At 38.8% G+C, this 10,000-nt stretch overlaps 8 non-coding genes and 1 pseudogene across 8 annotated transcripts in view; all 9 read left to right on the top strand.

Moving 5' to 3' along the window:
- The window catches only part of LOC141310237 (5S ribosomal RNA), a 119-nt gene extending 107 nt beyond the window's left edge, over positions 1-12 (top strand). The window contains exon 1 of the ribosomal RNA XR_012347782.1: positions 1-12. This exon is cut by the window's left edge and continues 107 nt beyond it. This is a non-coding gene — a ribosomal RNA (5S ribosomal RNA).
- An 84-nt stretch (positions 13-96) lies between these two features.
- LOC141310352 (5S ribosomal RNA) lies at positions 97-215 on the top strand. The gene has a single exon (XR_012347896.1). It is a non-coding gene; the product is annotated as a 5S ribosomal RNA (ribosomal RNA).
- An 801-nt stretch (positions 216-1,016) lies between these two features.
- On the top strand, positions 1,017-1,135 carry LOC141310810 (5S ribosomal RNA). Its single transcript, XR_012348288.1, has one exon. It is a non-coding gene; the product is annotated as a 5S ribosomal RNA (ribosomal RNA).
- An 84-nt stretch (positions 1,136-1,219) lies between these two features.
- On the top strand, positions 1,220-1,338 carry LOC141310443 (5S ribosomal RNA; annotated as a pseudogene).
- Positions 1,339-2,139: 801 nt separating this feature from the next.
- Positions 2,140-2,258, top strand: LOC141310797 (5S ribosomal RNA). The gene has a single exon (XR_012348275.1). It is a non-coding gene; the product is annotated as a 5S ribosomal RNA (ribosomal RNA).
- An 84-nt stretch (positions 2,259-2,342) lies between these two features.
- Positions 2,343-2,461, top strand: LOC141309996 (5S ribosomal RNA). Its single transcript, XR_012347542.1, has one exon. It is a non-coding gene; the product is annotated as a 5S ribosomal RNA (ribosomal RNA).
- An 801-nt stretch (positions 2,462-3,262) lies between these two features.
- LOC141310785 (5S ribosomal RNA) lies at positions 3,263-3,381 on the top strand. The gene has a single exon (XR_012348263.1). It is a non-coding gene; the product is annotated as a 5S ribosomal RNA (ribosomal RNA).
- An 84-nt stretch (positions 3,382-3,465) lies between these two features.
- LOC141310255 (5S ribosomal RNA) lies at positions 3,466-3,584 on the top strand. The gene has a single exon (XR_012347801.1). It is a non-coding gene; the product is annotated as a 5S ribosomal RNA (ribosomal RNA).
- Positions 3,585-4,385: 801 nt separating this feature from the next.
- Positions 4,386-4,504, top strand: LOC141311315 (5S ribosomal RNA). Its single transcript, XR_012348775.1, has one exon. It is a non-coding gene; the product is annotated as a 5S ribosomal RNA (ribosomal RNA).
- The last annotated feature ends 5,496 nt before the right edge of the window (positions 4,505-10,000 follow it).

The raw sequence follows: 10,000 nt of genomic DNA, 5'->3' as shown, positions 1-10,000 counted from the left end.
GTGCTGTAAGCTTTTGCCTTTTCTTCACTATTTATATAATATGCTGGCTTTTACGGAGGCTGATCTTTAAATAGCCCACTTTTTGGAGCAGCCCTCGCTTATGGCCATACCGCGCTGAGAGCGCCCGATCTCGTCTGATCTCGGAAGCTAAGCAGCGTCGGTCCTGGTTAGCACTTGGATGGGAGACCGCCTGGGAATACCAGGTGCTGTAAGCTTTTGCCTTTTCTTCACTATTTATATAATATGCTGGCTTTTAGAAAGACGTGTTTTACCGCTCTATTTATTACAATCATTTACATGTATTATAGAGTTTTAAGTGTTTTACATGTTTTTTAGGCCATTTTATTACTCTTAACATTTTAAGTGTATGTGTCTTTAATAAATGGATGGTTGGCCTGTCATGTGACTAGACACATGACAGGAAGCAGGAAGTACAACTGTATAAGAGAGCAGCATGACAAACAAAGGACAGTCACCAAACTGTTGGATTGAGGAGTTGCTAATTTTAGAGCTCACCTTTCCATTCACCACCTGCAAACTTTGGATTACACTTTCTGTGGATTGTATATACACTGGTGGACACTCACATTGGACTTATCAACACACTGGGGTTCTTGGACTGTTTTTAGGGTATGGACAAATGAACTGTATTCTTTTAACAGAGTTTACCTGTTTTTAGGGTATGGACAAATGAACTGTATTCTTTTAACAGAGTTTACCTAGTTTTATCGTGTTGTTTTAAAGTCTTTTATGTGAACCTTGTAAATACACCAAATCTATTTAAACCAATTTTCTTTTATGTCTCATTCTTTTAACCACTAGTCATCTCTCACAGTTAAATCTGACCCCATTTTAGTCTTGTAACTCGGCTGATAAGGCCGATTGTTACACTTTTATGGGAGACCGCCTGGGAATACCAGGTGCTGTAAGCTTTTGCCTTTTCTTCACTATTTATATAATATGCTGGCTTTTACGGAGGCTGATCTTTAAATAGCCCACTTTTTGAAGCCGCCCTCGCTTATGGCCATACCGCGCTGAGAGCGCCCGATCTCGTCTGATCTCGGAAGCTAAGCAGCGTCGGGCCTGGTTAGTACTTGGATGGGAGACCGCCTGGGAATACCAGGTGCTGTAAGCTTTTGCCTTTTCTTCACTATTTATATAATATGCTGGCTTTTACGGAGGCTGATCTTTAAATAGCCCACTTTTTGGAGCAGCCTTCGCTTATGGCCATACTGCGCTGAGAGCGCCCGATCTCGTCTGATCTCGGAAGCTAAGCAGCGTCGGGCCTGGTTAGTACTTGGATGGGAGACAGCCTGGGAATACCATTTGCTGTAAGCTTTTGCCTTTTCTTCACTATTTATATAATATGCTGGCTTTTAGAAAGACGTGTTTTACCGCTCTATTTATTACAATCATTTACATGTATTATAGAGTTTTAAGTGTTTTACATGTTTTTTAGGCCATTTTATTACTCTTAACATTTTAAGTGTATGTGTCTTTAATAAATGGATGGTTGGCCTGTCATGTGACTAGACACATGACAGGAAGCAGGAAGTACAACTGTATAAGAGAGCAGCATGACAAACAAAGGACAGTCACCAAACTGTTGGATTGAGGAGTTGCTAATTTTAGAGCTCACCTTTCCATTCACCACCTGCAAACTTTGGATTACACTTTCTGTGGATTGTATATACACTGGTGGACATTCACATTGGACTTATCAACACACTGGGGTTCTTGGACTGTTTTTAGGGTATGGACAAATGAACTGTATTCTTTTAACAGAGTTTACCTGTTTTTAGGGTATGGACAAATGAACTGTATTCTTTTAACAGAGTTTACCTAGTTTTATCGTGTTGTTTTAAAGTCTTTTATGTGAACCTTGTAAATACACCAAATCTATTTAAACCAATTTTCTTTTATGTCTCATTCTTTTAACCACTAGTCATCTCTCACAGTTAAATCTGACCCCATTTTAGTCTTGTAACTCGGCTGATAAGGCCGATTGTTACACTTTTATGGGAGACCGCCTGGGAATACCAGGTGCTGTAAGCTTTTGCCTTTTCTTCACTATTTATATAATGTGCTAGCTTTTACGGAGGCTGATCTTTAAATAGCCCACTTTTTGGAGCAGCCCTCGCTTATGGCCATACCGCGCTGAGAGCGCCCGATCTCGTCTGATCTCGGAAGCTAAGCAGCGTCGGGCCTGGTTAGTACTTGGATGGGAGACCGCCTGGGAATACCAGGTGCTGTAAGCTTTTGCCTTTTCTTCACTATTTATATAATATGCTGGCTTTTACGGAGGCTGATCTTTAAATAGCCCACTTTTTGGAGCAGCCCTCGCTTATGGCCATACTGCGCTGAGAGCGCCCGATCTCGTCTGATCTCGGAAGCTAAGCAGCGTCGGGCCTGGTTAGTACTTGGAAGGGAGACCGCCTGGGAATACCAGGTGCTGTAAGCTTTTGCCTTTTCTTCACTATTTATATAATATGCTGGCTTTTAGAAAGACGTGTTTTACCGCTCTATTTATTACAATCATTTACATGTATTATAGAGTTTTAAGTGTTTTACATGTTTTTTAGGCCATTTTATTACTCTTAACATTTTAAGTGTATGTGTCTTTAATAAATGGATGGTTGGCCTGTCATGTGACTAGACACATGACAGGAAGCAGGAAGTACAACTGTATAAGAGAGCAGCATGACAAACAAAGGACAGTCACCAAACTGTTGGATTGAGGAGTTGCTAATTTTAGAGCTCACCTTTCCATTCACCACCTGCAAACTTTGGATTACAATTTCTGTGGATTGTATATACACTGGTGGACACTCACATTGGACTTATCAACACACTGGGGTTCTTGGACTGTTTTTAGGGTATGGACAAATGAACTGTATTCTTTTAACAGAGTTTACCTGTTTTTAGGGTATGGACAAATGAACTGTATTCTTTTAACAGAGTTTACCTAGTTTTATCGTGTTGTTTTAAAGTCTTTTATGTGAACCTTGTAAATACACCAAATCTATTTAAACCAATTTTCTTTTATGTCTCATTCTTTTAACGACTAGTCATCTCTCACAGTTAAATCTGACCCCATTTTAGTCTTGTAACTCGGCTGATCAGGCCGATTGTTACACTTTTATGGGAGACCGCCTGGGAATACCAGGTGCTGTAAGCTTTTGCCTTTTCTTCACTATTTATATAATATGCTGGCTTTTACGGAGGCTGATCTTTAAATAGCCCACTTTTTGGAGCAGCCCTCGCTTATGGCCATACCGCGCTGAGAGCGCCCGATCTCGTCTGATCTCGGAAGCTAAGCAGCGTCGGGCCTGGTTAGTACTTGGATGGGAGACCGCCTGGGAATACCAGGTGCTGTAAGCTTTTGCCTTTTCTTCACTATTTATATAATATGCTGGCTTTTACGGAGGCTGATCTTTAAATAGCCCACTTTTTGGAGCAGCCCTCGCTTATAGCCATACCGCGCTGCGAGCGCCCGATCTCGTCTGATCTCGGAAGCTAAGCAGCGTCGGGCCTGGTTAGTACTTGGATGGGAGACCGCCTGGGAATACCAGTTGCTGTAAGCTTTTGCCTTTTCTTCACTATTTATATAATATGCTGGCTTTTAGAAAGACGTGTTTTACCGCTCTATTTATTACAATCATTTACATGTATTATAGAGTTTTAAGTGTTTTACATGTTTTTTAGGCCATTTTATTACTCTTAACATTTTAAGTGTATGTGTCTTTAGTAAATGGATGGTTGGCCTGTCATGTGACTAGACACATGACAGGAAGCAGGAAGTACAACTGTATAAGAGAGCAGCATGACAAACAAAGGACAGTCACCAAACTGTTGGATTGAGGAGTTGCTAATTTTAGAGCTCACCTTTCCATTCACCACCTGCAAACTTTGGATTACACTTTCTGTGGATTGTATATACACTGGTGGACACTCACATTGGACTTATCAACACACTGGGGTTCTTGGACTGTTTTTAGGGTATGGACAAATGAACTGTATTCTTTTAACAGAGTTTACCTGTTTTTAGGGTATGGACAAATGAACTGTATTCTTTTAACAGAGTTTACCTAGTTTTATCGTGTTGTTTTAAAGTCTTTTATGTGAACCTTGTAAATACACCAAATCTATTTAAACCAATTTTCTTTTATGTCTCATTCTTTTAACCACTAGTCATCTCTCACAGTTAAATCTGACCCCATTTTAGTCTTGTAACTCGGCTGATAAGGCCGATTGTTACACTTTTATGGGAGACCGCCTGGGAATACCAGGTGCTGTAAGCTTTTGCCTTTTCTTCACTATTTATATAATATGCTGGCTTTTACGGAGGCTGATCTTTAAATAGCCCACTTTTTGGAGCATCCCTCGCTTATGGCCATACCGTGCTGAGAGCGCCCGATCTCGTCTGATCTCGGAAGCTAAGCAGCGTCGGGCCTGGTTAGTACTTGGATGGGAGACCGCCTGGGAATACCAGGTGCTGTAAGCTTTTGCCTTTTCTTCACTATTTATATAATATGCTGGCTTTTACGGAGGCTGATCTTTAAATAGCCCACTTTTTGGAGCAGCCCTCGCTTATGGCCATACCACGCTGAGAGCGCTAGAGAGCAACAGGAAGTGGTTGGCAGCAGTTGGGAGAGGAAGGCTCTCCTCCATTTTGTGTTTGATTTGTTTTGTTTGTTTTGTGAGTGGTTTTACTTTAAGTTAGTTTTTTTGTGTTTTTTTCAGTTATAAAACCACCTAACAGCAGCATTTTTGCTGGCTGGAGGGTGGTTAAACCTTTTTTTTCTTAACTTATTTTTCTTTAAAAAAAACGGACGGATTAATGGATTACGAAACAGAACTGGCTGGAGAGAGACGGATGGCAAACGACACTGGACTGGCAGGAGGAACACGCACGGCAATGGACACTGGACTGGCTGGAGGAACATGCACGGCAAACGAGACTGGACTGGCAGGAGGAACACGCACGGCAAACGACATTGGACTGGATAAACGACCACGAGCTACAAATGGAAAAAAACAGGAAGTAAGAGAAAAGTTTGTTGAGCGACAATATTTAAAGGAAGCTACAGTGATTGTGAATGTGGAGAATGTGATTGGGGTGAGAGCGGAGGACATTATTAAAGCTGTAACGGAACAATGTGGACATGGCAAAATTTTAGCACTAAGACCAAGACAAGGGAAAGAATACGAACTGACAATGGAAAAAGAAGAAACGTGTGAAAAACTAATTGATGGACTAAGAATAAAAGGAGTGGACTGTGAAGTAAAAAATCTACAAAACAGGGATTATGTTGTTTCCTTCATGCACCTGCCTGTCTACCTGGATGACAAAGAAATTTTAGGAAAATTGGAGGGATGGGGAGTTGATCCCATTACCAAAATTAAAAGAAGACGCTACCCGGGCACCGACATTGAAGATGGAACAAGGTTCCTTAAGGTGAGGTTCCCCAAGCAAGTGGCATCGTTGCCATATAGCACACGGCTAGAAACAGCCGAAGGGCCGCAGTACTTCCGGGTGATGCACAGCCATCAGGTGAAGACCTGTAGGCTGTGCATGAGCCCGGATCACCTGCTAATAGAATGCCCAAATTTTGTGTGCTACAAATGTGAGGAGAGGGGACATTTTGCACGAGATTGCAATGCTGTCAGGTGCCCGGGGTGTCAGGAAGTTTTAAATAAATGTGAATGTTGGATGGAGGGAGAGGAAGGAGGAAGGGAAGAACAGGTGGGCAGACAGGTGCATGAAGGAAACAACGAGGAGGAAGGACTACAACAAAAAGAAACGGAAGGAGGACCGAGCTGCAGAGAGGAAGGAGAAAGAAGAGAAGACAACATTAATAATAACGAACAAACAGGAGGAGGAGGAGGAGGAGGAAGTGAGGTGAGGCCAAGTATGGTGACCCATACTAGGAATTTGTGCTCTGCATTTAACCCATCCAAGTGCACACACACAGTAGTGAACACACACACACCGTGAACACACACCCGGAGCAGTGGGCAGCCATTGCTGCGGCGCCCGGGGAGCAGTTGGGGGATCGGTGCCTTGCTCAAGGGACTCACCTCAGTCGTGGTATTGAGGGTGGAGAGAGTGCTGTACATTCACTCCCCCCACCTACAATCCCTGCCGGACCTGAGAATCGAACCTGCAACCTTTGGATTACAAGTCCAACTCTCTAACCATTAGGCCACGGCTGCCCCAACAGTGGCCTAACAGGTGGAGCAGGACACTCAATGGACAGAGATGGAGATGTCGGACAGTTTTAATACTTTTCTGGGTGATGTGGAGAGAGATGGACAAGGAAGGTTGGATCAAGTTAAAGAAACGGACAATGAAGAGGGAATAAAGATGGACAAAATGGACAAAGACAGAGGAGGGAAAGGACAAATAAGAAGGAGAGCACTGAAGGTAAAACCAAATTTGGAAAGTGCAAGAAAAAAGATTATGACAGAGACTAACAGATTTGATGTGCTAAGGGTCCTGGAGGGAGAAAATGATGAATAATGATTTTTATGTATTTTTTTTATTTACTTTTAATGGTTTTAAGTTGTGTTGCTTTTAATGCAAGGGGTCTGATGGACATGAGGAAGTTTGAAAAAGTAAAAGAAAAATGTAAAAGGGAAGACATTGTTGCATTACAAGAAACAAACTGGAGAGAAAATGTGATGAATAATTATAAAAAGAGATGGGATGGAGGTATTTTATATAATAATGGAGATGGGCGGGCTGGGAGAGGTGTGGCTTTTTTAATGAAGGACGATGTTTTTAAAGTGAGTAAAAGTGTGTATAAGGACAAGATGGGGAAATGTTTGGTAGTTGAGACAAAATATGAAGGAAGAGATTTGATTTTAGTAAATGTACATGCACCAGTGGAAGATAAGGAAAAGAAAGAGTTTTTTAATGTTTTAAGAAACATTGTAAAGAAGTATAAAGAAATAATTATGATGGGGGATTTTAACACAGTTTTTAGTAAACAGGATATGGCTGAAGGAATGGTTTTTAAAACAGATACAGGAAGAAAAGAATTAAAAGCATTAATGGATGAAAATAATATGATAGATGTGTGGAGAGAAAGAAATGAAAAGAAAAAAGAATTTTCGAGAAGACAAATAGTAGGGCAGTTTGTATGCCAAACTAGAATTGACTATGTTTTATGTACAAGAAATGTGGAGAATTTTATAGAAAATATTAAGTACAAAGAAACAAGTTTTAGCGATCATAAGATTTTATCTTTTAAGTTGGACTGGAGTCAAATGCAAAGAGGTCCGGGAGTATGGATTTTAAATACACAGATTTTAAAGAATGAAGATTATGTTTTAAAAGTGAAAGAAATTATAGAAAAAGAAAAGGAAAATGGAATGTATGAAGAGGATAAGAGAATATGGTGGGAGAGTGTAAAGTTTTTAATCAAAAAATTCTCAATCAGGTATTGTAGTGTTATTCAGAAATGCAAAAGATCCAAAGAAAGAGGAATAAAGGAAAGTTTGGAAATGGAACTGAATAAAGAATTTCAAGACATACAAAAGATAAAGGAAATGGAGGGGAAACTGAAAGAAATAGAAGAAAAGGAATATGAGGGGGCGAGGTTAAGAAGCAAAGCAAAATATGTGGTGGAGGGAGAAAAATGTACAAAGTTCTTTTTTGATCTGGAAAAAAAGAGAGGGAAAGCTGAAACGATAAAAGAAATAAGAGGGGAAAATGGGGAAATTGTAGAAGGGAATGAAAATATTTTAAAAGAAATAAAGAATTTTTATGAGGATCTGTTTAGTGCAAGGGGGGTGGAAGAGGAGGAAAAAAAGGAACTGTTGAATCAGATAAAAGCAAAAGTAAGTGAGGAACATAAAAAAGAATGTGACCAAGAAATCAGGGAAGACGAGATTGAAAGAGCAATAAATCAACTGAATAAAAAGAAAAGTCCAGGAATAGATGGTTTGGGAACTGAATTTTATGTTTGTTTTAAAGAAGTTTTAACAAAGATTTTAAATGAGGTTTTTAAAGAAATTTTTGAAAAGGAAGAGATTAATGAAAGAACAAGGATGGGGTTAATGAAATTGATATATAAAAGGAAAGGAGAAAAAGTAGATCTAAAAAACTACAGACCAATCACGATGTTGAATACAGATCTTAAGATTTTAGCGAAGGTTTTAGCAAACAGATTAAAGGAAGTAATGCCAAGTATAATTAAAACAAACCAAGCATATGGAGTCAAAGGAAGAGATATAGCCGACATAACAATGAGTATAAGGGACACGATATGGTACATGAAAGAAAAAAATGAAGAAGGATATATAATTAGTTTGGATTTTGAAAAAGCTTTTGATAGGGTTGAGCACGGGTATTTATTTGAGGTTTTAAGGAGTTTTGGGTTCGGGGAAAATTTTATTAAATGGATTGAGATTTTATATAAGGGTGCACTAACAAAGATAAAATGTAATGGGTTTTTAACAGAGTGTTTTAAAATAACAAGGTCAATAAGACAGGGTTGTCCACTCTCAGCATTATTGTACTCACTTGTTTCTGAACCCTTGGGACTGGCTATAAAACAGAATGAAAGAATAATAGGGATAGAAATTGAGGGAAATAAGGCTGAGGGGAAAGTTTTTCAATATGCTGATGACACAACAATAATTGTAAAGGGAAAAGAGAGTGTTAAAGAAGTTATGAAGTTGGTAAAAGAATATTGTAGTGGGTCTGGAAGTAAAGTAAATGAGGAGAAAACGGTATATATGAGATTTGGTAAAGCTATGGTTTTAATGGATTGTTTTAATTTTAAGGAAGTGGAAGAAATGAGGATTTTAGGAGTTGTAATGGGAAAGAATGAGAGGAAAGTAAGAGATGAAATGTGGGAGCAACTAGTAACAGATATAGAGAGAAGATTAAATTTTTGGAAATTGAGAACTTTAAACTTGAAGGGGAAGGTTTTAATATTGAATGTTTTAATGGTTTCTAAACTTTGGTATGTTTTATATGTTTCTGAAATACCTTTATGGACAGAACGGAGGTTGAAGAAATGTTTTCTTGACTTTTTATGGGAGGGGAAACCAGCAAGGATTGCACATAATACGATTTTAGGGGCGATAGAGAAGGGGGGCTTAGGTTTAATGGATGTGGAACAGCGAAAAAATGCGTTGAGAGTAAAAATTGTTAAGAAATACCTGCAACAAGATAACAAAACTGAGTGGAAAAAAACAATGAAATACTTTTTAAACAAATGTGGGGATTTTAACATGGGGGACGGAATATTATGGATGAAAACAAAAATTTGGATGACGGAAGGATTACCCGAATTTTATAGAGAAATTTTTAGTGCCTGGGGGAATTTTTTAACGAAAATCGAGTACAATCCGCATGGAAGAGAAAACATTTTAAATCAACCTCTGTTCTTAAATAACAACATTTTAAAACAAGAGAAAGCAATATTTTTTAAAAAATGGATGGATGTGGGGATAACAAGAGTGAGAGATGTTTTGTATGAATTTAAAGAGGGTTTTTTACCGATACAATATATTGTGGATGCGATGGAGGAAGCAAAAGAAGAATACAGTAAACAAGAAATAACAAATAAATATGAAATTATTAAAAATGCAATACCCAAAGAGTGGATTAAAAGAATAGAGAGTATGGAAGGAGAGCAAACAGAGGGAAATATTTTTGTGAAACTGGGGGGAAAAATGTATGATTTTAAAGAATGTACTGTAAAAATGTTTTATTGTGTTTTTAGAGATGGTGTTTTTAAAGAGCCGATTGTAAATCAGTACTGGGTGGAAAAATTCAAGGATCTAAAAGAAGAATGTATATGGAGAAACATGAGGGGGAGGTGTGTTGAAACAAAGTTAGGATGTTTGGAATATTTTATAAGGCATAAAGCGGTTTTTACTGAGTCTGTTTTAAACAAGGTGGGAATGGAACAAAATCCAATGTGTAAAGTGTGTCATGAAAAAGAAGAGGGGATTTTACATTTGTTTTTATATTGTAAAGAAT

This window comes from Garra rufa, unplaced genomic scaffold (genome assembly GCF_049309525.1).
Source record: "Garra rufa unplaced genomic scaffold, GarRuf1.0 hap1_unplaced_003, whole genome shotgun sequence".
In the NCBI taxonomy this organism is placed as follows: domain Eukaryota; kingdom Metazoa; phylum Chordata; class Actinopteri; order Cypriniformes; family Cyprinidae; genus Garra; species Garra rufa.
Note: the sequence above shows the minus strand (reverse complement) of the source record. Positions and strands in the feature narration are given on the sequence as shown.